At 43.3% G+C, this 21,957-nt stretch overlaps 1 protein-coding gene across 1 annotated transcript in view; it reads right to left on the reverse strand.

Annotated features, from left to right (window-relative positions):
• Positions 1 to 21,957, reverse strand: part of TOP1 (DNA topoisomerase I) — a 65,389-nt gene that overhangs the window by 36,741 nt on the left and 6,691 nt on the right. The window lies entirely within an intron of this gene.

A 21,957-nucleotide genomic window follows, 5' to 3' on the forward strand; every position in this document is an offset into this window, starting at 1 on the left:
ACTAGAACAGAGCATAAAGCTGAAGTGTTAGGCCTGCTCAATCCCAGAATTTAGCTGTTACTTCCACAAGTATTTAGTCTAGACAAAGCATCCCTCCCCTCTCCCCACTCGGAATAAAAACCATTTTATTCTTATCCCCAAGAGCACATGACACGACAGGAAAGCATGCAGACAGCAAGGAAAGCAGGGAGTAAAGGAGGAAGATGAAAAGAAAGGGTGGAAAGAAAAGAGGACTAGGAATTCTCTCTTCCTCTTCTGCAGGAGACACCTCCCCCTGAAAACATCCCCAGCCTGACAGCAGTAATGAGCTGAGTTGGTGGGCACCCACCTACACAGGTTAGGGCTGGTCCCCACTGTGTGACAGGTCAGAAATGGGAGTTGGCACTCAAGTGAATCTGCCTGAACACAGTAATTTTATTGCTACCAGTTTCTACTCTGAGTGACATTTCCCATCCTCAGTGACAAACACACTGTTCAATAAAGGCCTTTAAAGCACCAAGGAAACGGATTCAGGACAGAAAGAGCAACGCAACTGAATTGTAAATAAACCAATTTACAGGCATTTTTAGGCCCTTAAATGTTCTTCATAAGCAGATTAAAAAGCAGATGAGGCTAAACTAGCACTTCAAACCCACCTCAAGAGGCACTGCCATTTACAGTCAAGGTCAGTGTGATATTTGGGGTAATGTGTGCACACCCAAAGACTCACTCCAAGTTTTGTTTTGAACATGCTTCTCAAAGCAACCAAAATTAAGCAAGCCCCTCAGAAACACTGTGTTGGCTTTGCCATCTGTTTTGAGACACTACACCAGAATTTCCACCAGACACCTTGGATGTAAGGCAGTAATGCTTAATTAATTGTAAAGATGTCATGCCTCTGAAAAAGCTCCTATGCCTGCACTAAGAATAGGAAACTGCAACAAAAGGATTTTGTGACTTTCACGGGCACATGGGAAATGCACCACGGAGCCAGGAACAAGCCTCATCCTCCTGCCTCCAAGTCTTTCGCCACAAATTCATTTTTCTCCTTATCTGACAGCAGCTCTTGTAACTCTGAACATTCACATGGATTTAGTGGAAACAGACCCACAGTCACATTTCCACAGAACATGCTTTTAGCCTTTGGCTTTCTGTAACTTCAGGTATTGCTTTCAGACACCTGCAGTAAGACAACACAAACCCCCATGGGAGTGCTGACACTGCAGCCTCCAAGTTGCTTTCTGCACCTTCCCTCCACCCTCCCGAACTCGGAGACACTTCCAAGAGCTTTGGTGCCCACAGTGCACACACTTAAAGCACAAGATTTAGTTTGCTGTATTTTGATATACAGGCACATGGCAGGTTATGTGAAACATTTGGTGTTCCAGCAGACAGCACCTGAGAGTTTTCAAGCCCCTAAAGAGCAAAATCTCTTCCACGGCAGGCAGGGTTTGCTGGCATCTCTGGCAAACTGTGTGGGGACCCGACACCCACCTGCTCTGAACTGCTAAGCAGCAATTTCTCCAAACCCTTCTTCCCACCAGGACAACACACATTTCACTGGCAAAAATGTTTCTGCAGTGCATTTCACACTTGTGATTCTTCAGTTCAGCCAGGAGCTGGAAGCCCTGGCTGTTTGCAAACTGCCTGGGGTTTATTCCACAGAGAGTTTACTCACTGATTCCTGCAGCGAACAGCCAGCTATTTACACTTGATGAATAGGTAAATTGCGAGAGAAATCATCCTGATGCTATACATAGAACTGGGTACAGGCACTGTATAACACACTGGCTTTTGAGGGAGGCACATACCAACACAGAATCAATTTTTTTTCTACCAACCAATCAATGGAAAACGTGTGTGACTGTGCTCAATGCTGTTCTCTTTAGAGCTTAGAGCCACATGATGACTTGTCACAAAAAAAAAAAAAGAGCAGAAAACAGCACAGTTTACCTTGATCACCATATTCCCTTCCAGCTGAGTTGTGCTTTACAGCTGAAATTAATATTTGCTCTTGCAAAGCAGCTCCAGGACTATACGCTGGAAGTGCTGGAGTCAGACATTTATTTCCTCAATCCTTGGCTCTGCTTACAATGATTTCGTATTTTCAGGAAAACGAAGCAGCAAAAAAAGTGCCTGACCAGTTAAACTAGCTCTGCATGCTGGGATTTGTCATGGGACAGCTTGCCTACCACAGGATTTCTAGCAGGAAAGTGTTTTTAGCACAGAGGTGTTCTGGCTCAAAGACGGCCACAGTGCCTGGGGAACAGGAGGTCGTGCACCTGGTCTCAAAAGAAGGGAAAAGACGTCAAGGTAGGGGTATTTGGTGTCTCTCACACTGGACAACGCTTTAAATTTAGTACTTCCATAGAAGTCTACCTCCCAGGCATGTCTCCTAAGGGTTAAATTAGTCTGAAATATTTGCCTAGAATTCAGACTCCACAATGTTGCTTTCTGACACAATGCCATGAGGTAGGTTAAGAATGAAGACTTCAAAAGACCTTATTAAATAGTCTTGAACTGACATATGTATGTCCTCAGAAGGCATTACAGCTCTTGGTCTTTTTTTGCTGAGGGTGGAGCTGGATAAAGTTCAGGAGACAGGTTCATTAAAAAGGACAGAATTCCTTTTTTTTTTTTTGGCATTCTACACAAAAAGCTTTGTCAGACTGGCTTTATCTAGGAGTGGAAGCTGATGGTTACTTGGTGGCTGACATGAAACAAGCTTAGCCAGTTCACTCCCGTTTGTGTATCCACTTCCCAGGAACCGATGCAGCATCACCTCCGACTGAACTCCAACAGCGCCTGCATTGGGAACGGGGCCACGTCCCGCCAAGCCTCATCAGCACAGCAGCAATCAACGGGAAGTGCTCCTGTCTGTAATGTATCTTCCTCGATATATTTAGCGTATTGATTCCTAGAAGAATCTTCCAGCCTCCAGTAACTCTCTCCCAGCTTGCAGCTGATTAGCAGTTGACTACGTCCAGCCTCACATCAGCTACAGAAAGAGCTCTGACATTATCACACATCCAGACTTGTTTCCTGCCTTTTATGTCTTCCATTAAGCATGTCTGTTCCCTTTAACACCAAACAAGTAGATAAATACTACTCCTTCTCCAAGAACGTTAGCAAAATCCACTGCCTACTGTGAGCAAAGTTCAACCCCTCAGAAGCTCGTGTGACATTTAAACATTTCAGAAAATGCAAAGTCTCTCTTCAGCACCAAGGTTACAGCGGGGACAGGGGTTATGCTCACTGGGCGAGGATCCATTACCCCTGAGGCTTTCCCTTCAGTATCCTCTAACCCAAACAGAGCTTTTGGCATCTCTGCTGTTCTAGAAAGCTTGATGTCTCTGGCACTGGATGTCTGTCTGCTAATGCTGAGCCTGGTACATCTCCAAAAGATTACCGCAGTCCCTGTACTATTCCTGCCATTCCCCTGCACCTCCAACCATCACGAGCAGCTCTGCATTTTTGTACGTTGATTCATCCTTTAGCTCTGCTAGATGAGAAGGACGCTGATTTAAGGATGGGAAATTGTAAGCACTGCTGGTCTGTGGCTCTGCTGTTCCCCCGCCCTCGCTCCAGCGCTGAGCCCCCGGGGAGAGCTGAGTCATAACCCTATTTGCAATACTTGTGTGTACGGAGGACTGAGCAGGGCAGGTTTACTCTTTATCCAGGAACGGAGCTCCAAAAGGTCAGGCAGCTCTAACTGCAGCATGGCAAGAACAGGGAGGAAATCAAAGCAAGCCTTTTCCAGCAGGGAGTTGTCACCTGGAGAGGAAGAGTCCCAAGGGACAGCAAAGGTGAGCGGGTCCCCTTTCATAAGGAGAACAACCCCTGGTTTAATTAGTCTGGTGACAAAACAATTATGTGGGATTGTGCTGTTTTATTCATGAGCCAAATTCATTTGCTTTAAAAACATTTTGAACACCCGTCTCTGCCCACCTCCCAAAATACTATTTACATGTCACAGTCGAGGGAAGTCGGGCTACTTCCTACATTAATATTTCAGTTTTGACAGCAACTTTTCTAACAAAATACTGAAATCAGAGAGGGGTTTAAGTTCTATTATGCCCAATCAGTACAGCTGTCAAGAGAGTATTGCTGGCACATGATAAAGGATGCTACAGATGCCATTTTATCCCACTCCATCATTTTGTATTGGGGGAAAAAAAGGATGTGAGCACAATCTGGTTCCTTCTCATTTCTCCAAAATTAAGCGAGATAGCTGTCAAATTAACACCTGGTAACCTCAATTTCTGGTCAACAGTAGCTTTTCCAGACAAATATTAGCCTTCCAGATTTGCTGCCTTTTGGTTCACCCTTTAAGTTTTTGTGGGCACAATTTGAATAGCTCATTAATCTGCTTAGAGAGAGGTTTATTTGTTCTTTTGAAATGTTTTACTACATTCTGGGGACAAGTACTTTTTGTATTTTCCTTCTGGTTTCAGCAACATCCCAATTTCTTTTCCTCTCATTAGATAGCCTAGAAATGCCTTACTGCTGTGTATGCTGGTATTTTATCTGTTTGAAGCTTCATCTCAATACTTCTCTACACTGATGTCCAGAAAGGCTATTTAAGCTTTCTGGATTCTTGGGAACAAAATCTGTGCCCAAATCTGAGGGCACAGCATGAAAAATTCATCACATTACCAACTAAGGAAAAAATTTTTAACTTCTTGTTGCTGCAGTAATGCTTCTGCTTCAGGTGAGGGGCTGAAATTTCTGCCCTAAGTCCAACGCCTCAATGTTAGTTATGTGTTACATGAGAAACAAAGCAGCTCTCAAGGCTCTCAGGCTCACTGGTGTGTACGAGTATTGTGCTCTCCCTCCTACTCGACTGGAAGCACGAGCAAGAAAGCCCTTTGCTATCAGCACAGGGGACATGAAGGATGAAACCAGCAGGGTCTTTTCAGCCTCCCCTCTGGAAAGGAGAAGACAGTCTTAAAAAAGACTTCTCCAGTTCCACTGCTAAATTATGCAGCTGAAAGGGAGGTAATTCTGTACTGCTGGATTAGGTTCAAAAGCTGGCCAAGTTCAAAAACTCCTGTCCCTGGAGGAATGGTCAGTCCCTTCTCTGCTGAAACAGCGTCCCCTTCTTACACCATGTACTCCACAACAGCCTTTTTACTATTTAGGCTGATTTCCTTCTCACCAGTTGCAATGCAAGAGTAAGCAATGGAAAAAGTCACTGTATGGCCTAAATGAAACAATTTTAGTGATTTTTTTCTTCCTCCCCCACAGGCTCTCCTCGTAAGCAGTCATCTTAAAATTCAGATTATCAGAAAAAGGCTTCTTACTTTCAAGTTACTTAAATCTTATAATTTCTTTACCATTTTGCCAAATCATATTAGAGTTTTAACTTCTTATATGTTGGATATAAAGACTACTATTAAAATTATCAAAGTTCAGTTGCTGAAATGATGCCAGGAAGGGCTACAAATGTTCAAACAAGTGACTGTAGTCCAAGGTGTCTAAAATATTATTCATATTCCTGGCAAAGAACATGTACTTTTGCCCTTGGCATCTGATCAGAATGGTTTAGTGCTGTGCTAACTTCTACAATTCACAGATCCCAGCAAGTAGAAGGAGCGTAACATTCAGTCCTTATCCAAGATCTTTAACACAGATAGTGACAGGGTTACAGCAGATTACCTAAACAGGCAACAGTAATCCCATGTGAAAAGGTCACTCTATGAGTTCTGGTCGATTTATAAATCTCACCTGAGAAAGCAACCGCTGTGCTGAGATAAAAAAGCCCCTTTGCAGACCCCACATGGCTCGGAACAAGCCCCATGTGGAGAACGTGGCGTGGTCTGAGGCACAGGGGATCAGGACCCTCACTGTCAGACAGGTGATAACTCTGCATGAGTCACCTGACTTTACACGTTTTGATTTAACAATTTTAAAAGGATGTACAATAAATCCCACCTAACTAGTCTGGAAGAGGTTTAAACCTTTCTAAAATACTTGTATTCCAGTTAAAGGAAGTCACGTTATGATCGTGGTGCTCCAGCAATTGATTACACAACATTTCTGGAATTTATTTAAACATTTTATTTATTTAAAGACTGACATTGCTGTAGGCCAGAGAAGAGGGAGGAAAAGCTACTGGAGAGAAAACAGAGCTGCATCCAGGTATAGGTGACAAGCCCTCTCCCTATACAGCAGGGTAGACAAAGAAAACAGAACTGTATGTATGAAAGCTACACAAACTGAAAAACCTCTGTAGGCAGCTACAAGTGTCAAAAGCAGAAAACCATAGCCAGAAGGCATTGTTAGGAGAGATGATGGTATTGTGGATGATACACTGGAGCAGAAAACCATAATCTAAAATAAACTTCCCATGTGACAAGGGATGTGTCACTTACTGGCCCTATTTACACAACTACAGAATACACATAAAACATTTACCCTGGGAAGGGATTGCAGGTCTGTTTGCTGTGCTGGTTTATTTCCACAATAACTCACTGCAAAACATTTGGATTCCTGAAATGAGAGAGACTGAAACAGCGAGGCCATGATTTGAGTGCCCCATAACCTAAGCCTGAAATTCAATAGCAGAAGAAGGATCTTGGTTTTCAGTCAAGAAGGGAAAGAAAGTACAATGAAACTGGAGCAAGACTGTCTGGCTTCTGCTTCCTCATTTAATAATGCCACATTTAATGCACACATATACATTTCAAAAGCAACTTGACACAAACCCCTTTATCAGTGTTTCTTAAGACAGCTCCACAATCAACACTGCTACAGAAATCTAAATCCTTAAAATCCTTCTTGAACTCAAAGTCAAATGAAAGAAATTACTGTGCTATCACAAGCTTATTTCACTTCAGGTGCCTTGCTGGGTCAGATGCAGCAGTTCAGACACTTCAGCAGAGCCCACTGTTTCTGTCCATAAAGCAGATAAAATCTGAGTTTTATATTTAATGAAAAACAGCTAAACTAACTTTGCCTGAAAACAAGGGGAAGGAATACTCTTGTTTGTGAAGTAGCTCTTGGTTGTGAAGCTTAGATCTGCAGTCATTCATTTTCTAATTATCCAAGGGAAGAAATGGGGGGGAAAAAAGGCGTGAATGTTCAAAAAAGGAGCCTGGGGAAGTACAGCAGAGCAATCAAACAGTTTTTCCTTTCTAAGGCAGGAACTTTATTACTAAAAGTAAAACTCCACCAGAGTGCATTCTTCCTTTTTCTAAGAGCTCAAATGAAGAAATATAGCATCACTGAATAGATTTGAGTCCATTTATTTTCCATATTTACTCTGAGAGAAAACCTGTTCTGGGTTGAGCCAGAATCGACCACACCACACGGTAACCAATTGTGCCAAAGCTTGAAAACCCAGTACTTTTGATAGAAACAGAGTAAAACCAATGACCTCACAGCCCCTCTCCACACTTCAGCAGTTACTTTAGGCAAAAGATACTACAGGGCCAGACATATTATGTCTTTTTCCTTAAAAGGACTGTTCTGGGAAACTTGGCTACAGAACAAAACAGACCCCTTAGTTACTGCATTCTTCATTAATTTTGTAATTTGAAGGCCCAGTATTCTTTGCTTTTGAACACAGAGGAACCTGTGGAATGACTTGGTGATGAATCCTGACAGGAGAATAGATGGATAGAGAACAGGACTGTCTCCAGCCATGCTCTGTCCTTTAGAACAGCTCCACCAACTCTTCAAGGAGTTCCACTTATGCTCCAGTAAAGTTTTAGTATGCAAGCAAGGATATTACACTGCTTTTTAAAAACATGAAGTTTGCAAAACCAGCTCAATGCACCTTTTGCTCCCCTGAAAGCCCGGGGCACCTGCAATCTGAGGAGGAGGTGACACAGTGGGACAGCTCTGCCAGCAGGGAGAGAGCGCAGCGGGCACAGCACCAAGGCAAGCTGGGCCACAGCTGCTTCACCCACCCCAGTGGGTAAAAACTTACCATGGAGAGGTTTGGGAGACCAGAAAAAACCCTGACTGATCACTCCTATCTTGTGTGACCGAAGCCTTTGGGATATGAAGTTAACCTGAAGCAAATGTCACTGCTGGCATTTCATCCATCTCACCCAGCCTGCAGAGGCTGGGGGGGTAAATCAAGACGTGCTGCAACAGCCTCTTCAGGAAGAGGACAGACACTCTTAGCCCTTCTTTGAATTTTTTTCAGCCACACTGGATTAATTGTTTATTTTCTGTGCACCTCATTTTTTCACCTGATGGGGAAGTAGCTAAAACTCTGTGGGTAATTAATGCTCAAGTAATTGAGATAGCTGGGTGGTACAAAGGGATGCTGACCTAAAGAAACTGCTACACTCCAAGCATTTTGCAGCAAAACAACGAATGGTGTAGACAGCAGCAGCAAGTTTAATGACTTGTCAGCACCTTTTAACAGCCTCTTCTCAAAGAGGTGGCACGTTCACATATGCCCGTTCCACAGCAGATCTTATTTGCTGTGTAACAAATGCATAAAATCACTGCAAGTAAAATTGCAGTAGACAATATTACACAAATGACAAGTCCAAGGAAGCCTTATAAAGCATGAAAATACATGTTTGATCAGCAAAGAAAGGCTAAATTAATAGCTGCTTCTTACACATGCCAAAGGGCTCCCAACCGAGAGGCAACAATGAAGTTTCAATCCATTATTTGCATTCAAAACCAAAAAAGTTCCATGTGAACAAAAACATGTGTTTCCAGGGATTCCCAAGATGTAAAACATTCTCCTGTAATTGTATAAATAAGAGTCAGAGACTGAAACCCATTAGTATGTTTCCACTAACAAAGCAGAATAAAACAGAACAGCAAATTAAAACTTCAGGGAAATGACCGGCGTCAGTGAACAGCTTAAAATGCTGCTGTGCTGGCATGAGAGAGGAGAGGCCAGAGTAGCCTCCTAAGGAAACAAGAGCAAACCCACTCCTGTCCCAAGTGATATTTATTCTTATAAGGCTACACTTGCATGAGCAGAAGTACTAATTTTCCATCGCCTCCACCATTCAGAAATTGAATTCCTTGCCTTCCCTTACTGGGGTAGAAATAGTTTCAACGATTTTTTCCTATTGCTTTATGAGTCTACATCCACAAGAATAAACAGAGGTCTGAGCTGCATGTCCATTTTTAAAGAAGCAGCAAAACTGAAGATACACTTTTACCTCCAGTTTTAACAGCCATGGCCCATCACTTCTGCACATCAGGAGGCCAGGACGAGGCAGAGAGCAGGATCCAGGGAAAACGAGCTTGCTCATAGTTACCTCTTAGGTTTCAAAAGCCTTACACTTATTGCAGCTCCAGTTGCACTTCCATTTGTTAATAAACATGTACAGAGGACTGAGATCCTGGAGGACTAACAGGGATGTGTAAGGACCTGCAGTGAACAGGGTTGAGGAGAAACGGCTGTTACAAATCAACTCACAGAAAAGAGTTTTGATAATGAAGTAGTTACAGGCAGGTTCCTTGTGGATTTTAGATCTACTAATACTAAAAAACTTCTACTACACCATCTCACTTCAGGCTTTTCCAAATTCCCACCCGTTTCTTCCCTATTGCGCAAAAGGCAGTGAACCCAACCAGCACGGACGGACTTGCTGGGAAGGCTGGACAGTTGTTCACAAACCAGCCTGGCATCCGGGGGTGTAAAACTAGTTTAAAATGATGAAAGAAGGTAAAACTTCAGAGCATTCAAATAGATAATGCAAGAGGGACTAATCCTATTTTCAGAGTCAGAAAGGAACCAACCTTTAGCACAGATCCACAGTTTAGCGCAGAAACCGTCACGCGGTGCTGTCACACAAAACCTTTTCTCGGGAAGAGACAAAGGGAGGGATGTACCCACTGCACTGAGGGGTGTATGTGCTGGAGACAGAGACAAAAAGAACTGCTCAGGGTCACCCACGAGTCGCTCAGCAGAAAGAACCAGGGCAGGAGGGGAGCAAACAGGGCAACCCCAGCATTTACAGCCCTGTTTAGACTTCGGAGCTATCAGGGACTGCAAGAGATAACCTATCCTTTACTTCAACGTTATCTAAAGTAAAATGGTTCACTTAACCCTTACTTTTCTGGTCTGCAGGACTCCTTTTCCTTCTGGCTAACAGATGGGCCCCAGGATTTTGGGGACAACACACTGCTCTTCATCAATCCCCTCTCACGAAGGATGTGCAAGCCAGGGTGGACTGAAACATCAAGTGAATGGACACCAGAGACACCTTTGCTCTTTGGCTGCTTCTGAGCTCTGAGAACCCCAGCCTGTGCTCAGCTGCAGCACAAGAATCAAGCCCAGTTCTCAGGCGAGCCTTGCAGTGGCTGTTGCCGACACAGGCAGGTTCTGAATCACCTCCGGGAGATTTGCCCCAGGAACAGCTCAGAGTTACTTCAGCAGAGTGGGTCAAGAGCAAAGAAAATCTTTTGGTGCAATCTGTCACAACTTCACACTGCAGAGAACTTCATGTTCCGTGCTCCATCCTCAGACTGAGTCAGTGCCCCCAGCGCAAGCTCCTTCCGCCTCCAAATGCTCTTTATACCATCATTAGAAAGGTGCAAACAGCACAATTTGTCATGTAAAGTCAACAGCTGATTACTGAATGCAAACTTACAAGGTGAACCAGGAGAAAATAGAGACAAACAACTGTAATTCTTAGTCCTTAGGGAGGATAAGAGAAACTTCAGCCATGTTAAAAAATAGGTTGATATTTTGGGGCGTGAGATTTTAAATTGTAATGATTTTAAAACCTGCACTAAACAGGAAAACTGCTGTGCTGTCAGGAGTAATTACACTGCGATGATGTCAACTATAAAAACATTTTCCCTTGCTGGCTGCATAAGTCACCACTGCTCTTGGATTCACTGAAAAGAAGGTTTTTGTAATGACTACCTGAAATCCTGACAATTCCTCAGCACAGGAGTGATGAGCCAACAGAGACTCACACAGAGCCTGTATTCACACCAACATCACACGAGGACAGGGCTGTTGTGTTTGACTGTCCTGGGTTCGACCCACAACAAGGCTCCCCCCAGGCAAAAATTTCACACAAGATCAAAAAAAAGGCAGTTGCACTGAAGTGCCTCTCTCGCAGCAGTGGATGCCCAGGCTCTGTCAGCAGCCAGGCTCACTCAGTTTATACACATGGGAGTGGTGCTCAGCTTCCTCAGGGGAGAGGCCCTAATGGCATTTGCTCAAAGCCTTTTATTAACCATCCCTTGACACCACAGTGTGGCTTTGGCCAGAGCTGGTCTCCTGCTTGTTGTAGGGAGGAAAGGTTTAAGAGGCAGCACCCTTGAGAACCCTCTGCAATGGGTTCAGAGTGTAAATAAATTGAATGTGCAAGACAAAAAAGTGGTTGGTAGAAGCTTTAAATCACCTCTGCCAAGCTTTACACGCTGCAATCAGATAATTCTCCTACTCCTCGTTTAATATAATTTCTATGAAGTTGAACTGATGGGGTAATCGTGGCCAAAGTCCTAGAAAAAGTTTGTTTCAGAAGACCAAGCACCTATTTTTAAACACACTCAAGCTGGTTCCTCACTGTAGGAGCAACTCCCACACTGATCCCAGCTGGGTTTTGTTTGTTTATTTTTTTCCTAATTACAATGATTTCTTTCAAGTATAGGGCTGCACTGGATGGACACAGCCCGATTTCACCTCTGTCCCCATTGTGGGTGAGTTAAATGATCCCTCACCCACAACAGGCCGATCCCAACAGTGTCTGCAAACACCTCATCACCAGGGCCTGCCCTGCCACAAGCACCATCCAGGGAGGGGATGCAATAACCCTGCCTGAAGGGGACATTGCTGTGATTAGCACGCAGGAAGAAACCTGACTCCAGCTAAAACACTACAGAAAGTAAACACAAGGTAAATGTTTAAGGACAGTTGAGATTTTTGCACTTGCAACTGTACTCACAACTGTGTCTTCTGAAAGGAAGGGAAAGAGGACTAGGAAGAAGCATCAGCACAGCAGTGTAGGACATTAGCTTTAAAATAAGACTATGATTGTTATACTTTAGTAAGTACAGCTCCTAGCTATGGTGCACTAAATTCCACTGAAGTATTCAATTTACACCAGCAGACACAAAATGTTACTTCCAGTCACTGATTTTAATCTCTTCATGCGGCTGTAATCTGTTTATTTTGTTAAATCCAGGCCAAATCTCACTGGCTGGCAACTGTTAAATCACACCAATAGGTACCTGAATACAAAATGTAACCTATTGACAGAGGATAAAAGGCTATGGTTACATTATTATGCATAATACACTCCCGATTTCTTCAATTAAAAAGCTCCATGCAATATATTACCAGTTTGGTGAGGCTCTTTGTTGGGTTCTGTTTGTTTGTGTGGGTTTGTTTTTTGTTTGTTTGTTTTTTAAACTAGTGGCTGGAATCCTTGGATGGAACGCAGAGCCAACATTTTCAGATTCCACCTTACACAAAAATCAAATCTGTCTCGAACGCGACATGAAGGGGAGAAAACAGTTCTGTAATTTATTTCACATCTAAAGTCTATCAAGAGAAAGCAAGCACAGTCCTTAAAAATGGAACTGAATCAATTGCTTCTGGTTACCTTGTTCCTCCATTTTAAGAATACTCCTTTCTTTACCTATACAGAAATAAGTATGTGTGAAAACAGCTTTCCCTCTTCAGCTTTCAAATGTCCTCCCCTGCCCCAGTCACTAAAAGAGCTGTTTGAACCAAAGGAAATGTGCAGAGTGTCATCAAAGGTTCATTTATCACTGCACTTCAAGTGCTTCACTAATGACTCCCATCATATCAGAGGTTCTGCTTTACAACTACTGCAACGTGATCACATTCTCTACTTTTCAAGTTTCTGAACATGAAACCTAATATTATTTAAATAATTTTAGCAGGTTGATTGGTGAGAGGGTTAGAAACATGCTCAAAAAACTATTAGAGCTACAGAAGCAACCATAGAGATTCAAGACTGTTATTCCTCTTTAATATAACCCAAAGTAAGAAAACCCAGTTATAAAGCTTGTTTTCAGGGGTATTCCAATGGAAAAATTAAGAAATACTTATTGTTTCCTCTTGATTATTTGACAGCAGAAATAGGCAAAGGAAACAAGATGAACATCTAAGACTATTTACAATCTCATCATTTATTCCTGAATGATTCAGCTATAAGGCTGGAAAATATTTTTAAGTTTCTTGGCTGCCAGTTTTATATACATCAAGACAAAATTAAATCAATGCATCTGTTAAAATTTATTATCAATTTTACATGAAGGACTAACACCACCCTGAAAGCTGCAGCCACTCCAGCTGATTTAGCAGTTTGCTGCTCCACAAAGAGCCCAGAGCAGCAGCTGCACAGTTCCCTCCTATCCTCCTCTTCCAAGTGTTTCAAGCCTGTGCCTGACAAAACCACTTCTGGGAGTGAAAGCACCATCCACGTACCCAGCAGAGCAAGCTCAGCTTTAACCAGGAGTTCACAGCAGCCCCAGCAGTTTCCAAAACTGCAATAACTCAAACAGCTTAAATGTATTTGGGTTTCATGCACCTCAGTGACATTGTTTTGCAAGTTTTAAAGTGTACCAAGTTATTTTTGAACTAGCAATTACTTTACTTCCTGTACTCCAGTCCCTAGCAGACCAGGAAAAACTCCCTCTTTCTCCTGTGGTCACAACTGTGACCTGTGATCACCTTTTAACTTGATCCTGCCAGATGCAAAAAGGCACCAACAGTGAAACCCCAGAGCCCTAAGCTTTCATTAATGATTGTGGTAGCACTAAGCAAAGCCTGTAAGTGAGAAAACTACATGAGGAGTAGCCCTAATACCATCAGAAAAAGTTAATATGAATAACCTACTCTGAAAATCAGCAAATTATATGATATACTTAATTTCAAATGCTCCTCCCAAAACTAAGCAGCCCCATGGACAGATCAAGATACTCCTGGAGAAAGAGGTTTAATAAAATTGAAAACTAAGCAACAGCTTGTAACAGGAATACTTTTATTCTAATGATGGTGCACTAAATACTTTGTCTCCAGCAAATTTGGAGTAAGTTCAGCCTGGTTTCCTAAGGACATCTGTTTGCCTCTCAGAGATGAAGCAGTTCAGTAGTCTCTGCTCAAGGAAGGATCTATGACCAGAGAAAGAGTTCAGCACAGGTTTTCACAACAAGAGACTGAGTATGAGTTACTTGAGATTAAAATATAAAACAAGACACTTTCTGTCACTACAGTCTCTGAGACAAGTACTGGAACCCTGTCTGCCAGCACTTCACAGTGAGACAGCTACCCTGAGACAGAAACTAAAATTTCCTTTTTTAAGTGAAAGCCATAAGCACAGACAAGTAAAACAAGGAGACAATTTGCTAATACCGAGCATCATATGTTAAAAAATAAAAATCTAACTTCCCTACAGTGAGAAGTGTGCAGTTAAGGTCAAGTGCAGCATTTGTTCCATCAGAAGGTGCTTTATGAACTACGTGCACGTCTGATGTACAAGGGTAATTCTGGCTGGATTAAGCACGAGGGAAAACTGCAGTGACCTACAGGGAGGAAACATCATCTGACTCTGGGAGTACAAAGACACCTGACAACATTAAGTCTGAGGCCTTTTTGGAGCACCAATCTCCTCCAGCAATTTGATCTGAATCTAAAGCTGCATGTAAATAAAGCCACCGGGATGACAGGATTTGGGAAATCACATCCTGCAGTTAGCAAAGCACTAACCACACCAGGCAGCAGAACAGGTACTGTGTGGGCACCTGGTAGTGATGGGCAGGAGACAGCCAAGATTTAAGCAAGAGCTCATGGGGTGAGGAACTGAGCAAGTGTCAGTGACACTTCCTGACCAAATGACACCAACTTCAGAACATGGAAATAACAAACCAGCGAGAAACTCAGAAACTACACAAATCTGCACGAAGTTTTAAGCCTTCAAATGCTTCACGGATGCTTAGAAGAAAGCCCTTCAACATCAGATCTTTCCAGAACTGAAAACTGGTGGAAAACTTACCTTTCCAGCCTCTCAAGCTACTATGATAAAAATTACCATTATACTTGTTTGTAGGCCACATACTACAATATTTTTTAAATACTTCTTCAAGTACTGAGGAAAAACAACTAAAGAGAGGGTTTGTTTGACTCTGGCCACCTATAGAGCTAATTGTCAATGAATAATTCCAGAGCTCTGCTGAGATTAAACTGTTAACATACAGAAAAAGACAGTATATAAACTCACCTTAGAAAAAAAAAAAGAAAAATCACACAGTAACAAATTCAAGTTTTCTTATTCTGGGTTAGAGTCTGAGCATGAGGCTTCTGTGCCTGGGTGAATGGATGGGGTATTTACACAAATGGAGAAAAAAAACACAAAAAGCTTAAATTAAAACCAAACTAATTCTGCCGTTAATAAGTGAGGTTCACATCTGTTTTGAACACTGTTTCATGTTATTGTGAAATACAGCTACAGGGGATTCATTTCACAAAACAATGCTCCACAGCTTCATTCCCCACAAAGGAAAGCATTTAAAAATATACACTAAGTTCAGCACACAAAGACTCAGCAAACCTCCCGATCCCTCTGAAACATGGCCATGGTGTCAGCACCGTTCCCCCTCCTCACCCAGGGCACTGAGCAGTGATGGGCAAAGCCCAAGCACAGAGTAGCTCCCAGGAGATCCCAAGAGATCCAGCCCCCCTCCTGAACTCCCTGTCCCTGCTGGCAGCACCAGTGCACCCAGCTTGCTCATGTGCACGTTCAGTTGGTGTGCAAAGACAACACTGTCACTTTGAAGGAAACTTCTATCAGATTCCCCAAAGAGGTAAATACAGGGCTGCAAGAGAGGCCCACGGGCACAGAGAGGGAATATTTTAACTCAGGCTATGGTTCAATAGTAAAATCACCTTCTCCTGTACACAAGCAGCTCACGCTTTGACAGTGATGCAGAGCAAAGCCATAACTGAGTATCCTGCATCAGGGCACAGGAGCCTCAACAACAGGGCTGGGCAGGAGGGAAGGGGCAAACGTGTCAGACACAAGGCAATGCTTCAAGAACAACAGCTTTACACCTTCATTTGGGAAACAAAAAAAAAAAACCAGACTCACAAATTCAACTGCTTCTGTCTTTTGCCCATTGATGCAATTTAAGAATTAAATTACTGGGATAGCCAGTTTATTGCCAGCTGCAGCCCCCATCCTCTGCAAGACAAGCTACAGACTGGGGCAAACAAAACTCCACCGTGCTGGGCTCTCCCAAGACCACGTGCTGACAACTAAAGCTGCCAAGTATAGAGCATCAAGGGCTAAGCTGTACTTTATTTAAAAAGTACAGTCTTTTATATAAAAAGAACAGTCTAAAACCCAGAAAGCAGCTTCCTTTAGACACAGGTGATGCTGAATAAGCCTACTTGATGATAAAAGAAAAACACTGTTTATGACAGCTACCAAACTCCAGAGAGCAGCATATTTTAAATTAGAAGACTGTATCGACTCATAAAAACAGGTATTTCAAGGACAGCTTGCCTGTGTTCCCTAATGAAGTGCAGGTGACATACACAGCTATGACAACATGACTCAGACAAGATGCTGGCTCTTCTGGGAGTCTTCTTGATTTTGGAGTAGGAAGAAGACAGGAGGACATAAGAAAGCAAAAGTGTAAAAAGTTTTTGAAAAAACACATGTTCTCCACATTCACTTCCAAAGGTATCCTGGACAGATGGAGAGATGTTCCATGTGATGGAGTAAGACAAAGTAACCCAAACACCTACACAGCTCCAGGATGACAACTTGCAAGTATCAGAGTTCTCAGCACTGACACTCAGACTCTGATTTGTGCCAGTGTTTGCTTACGAACAAGATGGATGGAAAGGACACCTATGACAGGATGGGGCAACACTGCCCAAGTTAATCAAGGTGACTGTTGTTATGAGTTCATCTCTTGCCCTGCACTCGAGTTCACATGAACCTCCTGCCTCTGGATCTGGCCATTCCCACCGTGCACTGGAACACAACTTGCACTGTGGTTTTTCTACTGCAGAAAGCACTTCACCCCTGAGGTGCACTGTGACCACACTGAAGGAATCTCATCCTCAGCTAAAACCCAGGCTAAAAGCCAAGTGTTGAGGGGAAACGCCAGTAAGGAAAGCTAACTCTGATCCACATATCAAGGGTTTTGCTGTGCACAAGCAGCATTGCCACAGATACAGCACATTTTAACGGCCTCAGTGACATTCCTGGTCCTCAAAAGAAAAGCAGGCGGCCCTTTATTCCCCATCTGGTGGTCATTAACTCTAGAGAACAAACCTCAGAGTACGTCACTAGTGCTACTCCATCCCTCCATTTTGTACATGCTGCTTGTGTTGCAATGAATCATCCCCTCACATGGATCTCCAAAGAGTTCCAGTTTCCCAAACGGCTACATTAAACTGGAGAGTGCTCGTCTAACTTGTAAGGTGCCTTCCTAAGGCAAGTTTAAACCAGTTCCTGCCCATCCCAGCTATTTTATCTCTCCAAAAACTGATCTTACTCACACATTTGCCAGCATTCACAAACTGGCAGAAGGCGTAATTTGCTCTTCCTATTGCTCCAGGCTCATTTAGGAGACACTCATACCAAGGTATGGTGCAAGAGAGACTGAACTACCTGATACCAGAACCCTGCACACAGACCAGGAAACCACTGTCTCCCTACTGTAAATCCAGTGATTTCATAAATTGCAAAACCCAGCACACAACATTTGTAATTCGTATGGTATCATATGTACTCATAAAGTAATGCACACCTTAGCTCTGAGATGAGATCTGCATATGAGAAAAAATGACAACGTATGTTAAAACTGCAGAAGCTCCTTTTTTTTGTGCTGCCCTTTGCTAAGCACCTCAGTCTTCAGCTGGAGCGGGAATTAAAAATCAGAAACAAATGTCCAAGATGGAACTGAATCTCAGTCCTAGTCAGACAGCTTTGTATCTATTTCTGTGCTGGAAGAAATCATTCCCACCACGTTCTGGTTTCTCCAGCTCCGAGAAGAACACAGTACTCCCTCTTCCCCCACTGTGCTGCCTATTTAAACAATATGGCCTTAGGACAGGATAACAATGTATAGCACAAAGGACCTTAATCCCAGACACAGCATCCATGAGTAACAGAATGTCCCTCCCCAATGCTTCCTGCCCTCAGCTTCAAAAGTCTCTCTTCACATTCAACCCTTCATCCCCACATGTCCTGAGCAGAGCACCAGGCACTACAAATGATGCTGACAAGGCAGCACTGCACAAAACCAGAAGCCAGAATAGGAATTGCCATCTTACCAGCTACTAACCTCCCCAAGGACAGAACAAACTCCATCCACCTGCACCCACTGCAGAGCAGGTGAAGGAAGAGAGCCCTCCCACTTGGCTATCAAGTCTCCAAACCACCTCATGTCACAAGCTCTGTAACAGGGTGTCTGCCCCCTGCCACCACCTGTACTTCCCCAATCCTAAAACTCTGCTTACAGCCCACAAAAAGACAAGTGTTTTAGTTGTGCTACCCAACTCCAGAAACCTCTGCATTTCAGCTCCAGCTACTGAAAAATCTGCAACAGACACTTAGTGTAGTTCAAATGGAAAAACCCACAGAAGTCAAAGAGCCTTCTCTCCTGAAAGGTCTTTATAGGCCACCTCTCCAAAACAAGAAAGTGCAGCCTCAGAGGAAGAGGAGCAGCTGTTTTGACAAGTCTGGCCTCTGTTCAAGGACTGAAATAAGACTTGAGTAGTAATACATTGCCATCAATAAGAAGTTCAACTGAAGTACACTGCCCTGGCCCTAAAACCCAGGTCATCTATTCCACATTACACACGCAGGAAAAACTACCAGGATGCCACTCCATTGGGAATGTGTCCAGAAGAGAAGTGACCAATCAAAGAAAAAGTGTTCTGGAGAACACAAGTTCATGCTCTCATGTGTCAGAAGCAGTGTTAGGCAATAGAGCAGAGCAAGTGACGATTGCCAGGAAAAAATTAAAAAGCTATCTGTACTTGGGGATTGCTCCATCCCCAGGAATTATTTTCTTGGCTTTTTAACCATGAAGCTCCGTCTCTGGTCAATGCCTAAAAAAATTATTCTTAAAAATTCTTAAGATTATTCTATTTAGATACTGCCACACATCATCTAGATGCAGCAAGCTGACAAGACATTTAGATGGAAACAAGACAACTTCCCATCCTCTGCACTATACACTGAGTAGTGGAATGAGCCAAACACTTTGAAAATTACAAAGCACTTGGTAAAACTCATTCCAGAGCAGCCATGCAAACAGTGCTCAAACAGTGGGTTTCAGACAGGACAAGATGTATGTAGCCCTATCCATGTTCAACATGAGACCTCATATTTCATTTGTTCTTATCATTTATTCCCAAGCACAGCAAAACAGTCATTACTGAGATCCTAGATGCTTGCTGCAAAAATTAATAGGATTGTGCAAATCAATGACTGGGATTACAAAATGAGCACCAAGTAGTAAAAGTCACCAGGGCCTTATTTTTAGAAAATCAATGAAAAATAGCATTATGGGAGAAAAATGGACATTTTGAAGAATCAGAACTATGCCTTCATTGAGAATCTAGGAGTGTTTCTTCCCTAAATAAAGCTGCACTATCTGCTGAATACTCCGTGTGTGTAAGAGACTGTCAGCTGTACAGTGCAGCTGATGAGACCTAACAGGCACTTAGCTAGTTGTCTAAACAACTAAAACATCAGTGTCTTACCAACATTATTCTCGTACTAAGTCCAAAACACAGCACTGTACCAGCTACTACAAAGACACTTAACTCTACTCCAGCCGAAACCAAGACACCAGCACAGAGCACGTGTTTAATGGACACTGCCAAACATGGGTCACACAGACTGATCAAAACATTTCAGGGAAGCTACAAGTACACTGCAAGCTTTCCTGAGGCAGAGATCAGTCTTTTTCCAGTCATGGAAAGACACAGCCAGCTGCAGAATTACTCTGCTGCAGCACTGAATTCCATGAATGTCCATCTGTCTCTAACACAGAACGGTCTATGCTGGGCAGAACCACGAAGAAAAACCTTCATCTTTTGGTGGGCACCATGAAGCTCTGCAATCCTGAGACAGAAGGGAGCCATTGTCTTGATAACATTCCCTAAAAAGCTCCTTCGCTGACGAAGGTATGAGATAAAAATACATACAGGGACACCCACACAGCTCACAACTGCACAAAGCTTATGGCAAGGTTGTGAACACGAACAAATAACTCACGTCAAAGATATCGATAAGGAATCCAAAAAGATCTACTCATCGGAAGCTTTGTGGGAAGCAACTTTTGTCTCTTTAAGACTGACAGAAGCCTCTTAATAAAACCATTTCCTAGCAGCCTGATGCTGCCCCTCTTTACTCTGCTCTCATCCTAATCTCAGAAGTCACCGCCTTCAAACTTATAAAGGAGTTTAAGGGATTTAAGTGCTTCGGGTGGAGGCACAGGCTGTTTTTTTGAGGAGGCACTGTCTGCCGAGGCTTAATGACAAGCACCTACACTAACCTTCCTGCTGTGCCTCCCGTGAGCCTGCACTGCCCCCATCCCATCGAGATAAGCACTTCAGACTTTTTCCAGCCCCTGCCTCCAAAGCTTCCCAAGACAGGAGTAAGGAATGATCGACGCTGTCTGTCCTTGTGACCCCTTCACTTTGGAAACTGGTACATTCAAAAAGAGCAGCTGCCAGTGCAAGTCAATCGTCCAGACTGACCCTCTACTGTGACCACCTTCAGGAGAAACTGCTGGGATTCAAACAGCCACGAACAGAGGGACTTTTCCCAGGGTGAAGCAACAGCATCAAATGTTGTATTCAGCAGGGCTGCCTGGTCATGCCTTCTTTTTTTGAGCTGAGTATTTATTCTAGAGGAGAAACAGCCCCTGAGATGATGGAAAACATCACCAGAACTCTGCGATAACACCAGCAAATTTGTGAGGCAATTCTTGTTTGAACCGCTGTCTCTCTTCTACTCATCCTTCCTCATTACAGGACTCCATCTCTATTAATAGGGAACTAATTGCCAAGGTCTCCCAGTTCCCCACAAGCATCAAGTCTGATCTCCACCAGTTGTGCTGGAGGATCTCCCAGAACACTGTTTGTTGCAAGGACTGCCACAAAACTGTATTTCCTATCACCGCTCCTGCTGACACAGGCTGAGGTTTAACAAAATCCTGCTTTTAATATCAACAATTCTCAGACTTCTCTGAGATAAGTACATGTTACAAAAGAACAGGTTCCAGGAAGACTGCCTGCAGCTCCATATTCTCCTCTTTCATTCCCACGTCTGGAGCGCTCGCTTGTTCATCAGCTGAGTGGCTACAGAAGTCAAAATTAGAAACCGAATTTCAACTTGAAAATACACACGTATGCTCATCTTTCTAAAGCCAGCAGCAATTTTCTACCACTCTTTATACCTTGCAGGTCACAAGAATCCAAAATTAACTTCGCCCTTTCTTTTCATGTCACCTTCCAAATGTCCTAACTCTCTCGCTGTGACACCAGCAGGTATCACTGCAGCTGACTAAGATCATTAGTTTAAAAAGCAAACATTCAAGGCAAAAATATTTCTAACTATAAACCTCATTAAATCCACAGGAGCTATTTAGTATTTATGTCAGCCAGGACATTTTGAACAAATGCTGTGCTAAAAATACTGTAGTGTCGTACACACCGGGAAACCACCACTACAGTGTGTTGAGCTGAGCTAGGAAATAGCAGGAGCCTGCAGCAGAAAAGGCTCTCTCTGCTCTGCCCAGAACAAACAGCACTTCCACACCGTAGTAATTCCAGCGTTCAGCCAGTGAGGGACAGTGGGAACCAGAGCACACGTGGTGGGAGCTCCCTGGATCGGACACAATGGCAGAGTAAGGACAGCAGAACTGGGAATGCTGTTCAAACAGAATGATCCCACTGTAGCCACAAATGGGGGTTTGAATTGATTTTGTTTGGTTGGTTTTTTTTCAGAAGACCAGCAGCACACTCACTGCTGAAACGAC

This window comes from Manacus candei, unplaced genomic scaffold, assembly GCF_025592945.1.
Source record: "Manacus candei isolate 608988 ecotype Guabito, Panama unplaced genomic scaffold, ASM2559294v1 h1tg000057l, whole genome shotgun sequence".
Lineage (NCBI taxonomy): Eukaryota > Metazoa > Chordata > Aves > Passeriformes > Pipridae > Manacus > Manacus candei.